General features: G+C 45.7%; 1 long non-coding RNA gene across 1 annotated transcript; it reads left to right on the forward strand.

Annotated features, from left to right (window-relative positions):
• The first annotated feature begins 41 nt into the window (after window positions 1-41).
• Window positions 42-1,638, forward strand: LOC117941097. Its single transcript, XR_004655859.1, has 3 exons — window positions 42-167; window positions 769-937; window positions 1,532-1,638. It is a non-coding gene; the product is annotated as an uncharacterized LOC117941097 (long non-coding RNA).
• The last annotated feature ends 242 nt before the right edge of the window (window positions 1,639-1,880 follow it).

The raw sequence follows: 1,880 nt of genomic DNA on the forward strand, positions 1-1,880 counted from the left end.
GTGTGTGTACTGGGTGTGTACTGTGTGTACTGTGTGTTCCAGACGTGCTCCTGCTGTAAGAAGAAGGGAGCGTGTGTGGGCTGTAACGTGCCGAGCTGCAGGAGGACGGTCCACTACCCCTGTGGGAGGAGACACCAGTACGTCTCCCAGTTCACCGGACTCTTCCCGTGAGTCGGACCGCTCGTTAACACGCCGTTAATCAGGAAGTCATGAGTCCATAACACACACACACACACACACACCGGCTGGCCCTGCTATTTTCTTGAAGAGACAGACACACACAAGTAAAAACTTCAGGCCACACACCCTGACTTAAGGTCAACTGAGTGGAAGACATTCAGAGGAGGCTGATGTGTCTCTGTGTGTATGTGTGTGTGTGTTTCTCTGTGTGTGTTTGTCTCTGTGTCTGTGTATCTCTGTGTGTCTCTGTGTGTTTATGTGTGTCTATGTGTGTCTTTTTGTGTCTCTGTAAGTGTGTCTATGTGTGTCTGTGTGTGTGTCTGTGTGTTTCTGTGTTTCTCTGTGTGTCTATGTGTCTCTGTGTGTGTGTCTGTGTCTCTGTGTGTCTCTGTGTCTCTGTGTGTGTGTCTCTGTGTGTCTCTGTGTGTGTGTCTCTGTGTGTGTGTCTCTGTGTCTCTGTGTGTCTCTGTGTGTGTGTCTCTGTGTGTCTCTGTGTCTGTGTCTCTGTGTCTCTGTGTGTCTCTGTGTGTGTGTCTCTGTGTCTCTGTGTGTCTCTGTGTGTGTGTCTCTGTGTGTCTCTGTCTCCAGGTCCTACTGTCCGGATCACAGTCCCACCCAGTCTGTGTGTGTGAGTTCAGACCTCAGTCTGCCTCAGTCCTGCTCCGTCTGTTTGGACTCCATCGACCCCGTCCTGAGCTACTCCGTCCTCAAATGTCCGTCCTGCCACGGCAGCTGGTTCCACAGGGACTGTGTGCAGGTAGGGGGACTTCTATTAAATATATAACGCAGGCCTGTCCCCTCTGAGTCCAGAAGTCGACCAATCTGGGGTTCTGGTCTTAGTTGACTAAGATTTCTTTAGTACAGTCATTTTCTTATGCTTATTCATGCTTAATTATAGCTCATTTCCAAGAAACGTCTGAGTTATTTCTGGTGAACACCAGAGTTAAAGAGGAGCTTTTGCAGGATTCATTGTGTAGAATCTCAGTTTTCCAGATGTTCATTAACTATATTAATAACGAGCTTTCCTAGTCTCAAAGCCACAGCTCTGTCCATTAAATCAACAAATCGTGTCTTAGTCAACTAAGAATGTCTTTAGTCGAGGACAGCCCTAAAATAATGCACGTCAGTAGTGTCTGTTTACCCAAATTACTGTAGGGAAATATGGAGAAAATCTAATATCACGATATATTTGACTAAATACCTCGATATCACTACAGATATTGTAGTCTTTGACTATTTGTGCTTTTCACATAATATTTACACAATGAGTCTGTGTGTGTCTGTGTGTGTCTGTGTCTGTCTGTGTGTGTGTGTGTGTGTGTGTGTGTGTGTGTGTGTGTGTGTGTGTCAGCGTCAGGCCCACAATGCCGGCCTCTTCTTCTTCAGATGTACTCTCTGTAACAACAAGGAGCTCTTCCAGGAGGAGATGCAGAGGATGGGAATCTACATCCCAGAGAGGTAACTATGGTAACGCCACCACAGAGTCAGTTACTATGGGAACTCGAGCCCAGAGGAACATCAAAATATTATAAAGGTCTCAGAAATAAAATGTATTAAAATACAAACCTAAGAAAAGAAACTTAAAGTCTGTTAAACAAAAACACAATAACAAAAAATAATCAGTGTTGCCGACAGGGACGTTGTAGAGCGTCCTCTGGTGGACAGACTATGTAACACCATCACTAACAGGGACGTTGTAG

This window comes from Etheostoma cragini, unplaced genomic scaffold (genome assembly GCF_013103735.1).
Source record: "Etheostoma cragini isolate CJK2018 unplaced genomic scaffold, CSU_Ecrag_1.0 ScbMSFa_4266, whole genome shotgun sequence".
Taxonomy (NCBI): domain Eukaryota; kingdom Metazoa; phylum Chordata; class Actinopteri; order Perciformes; family Percidae; genus Etheostoma; species Etheostoma cragini.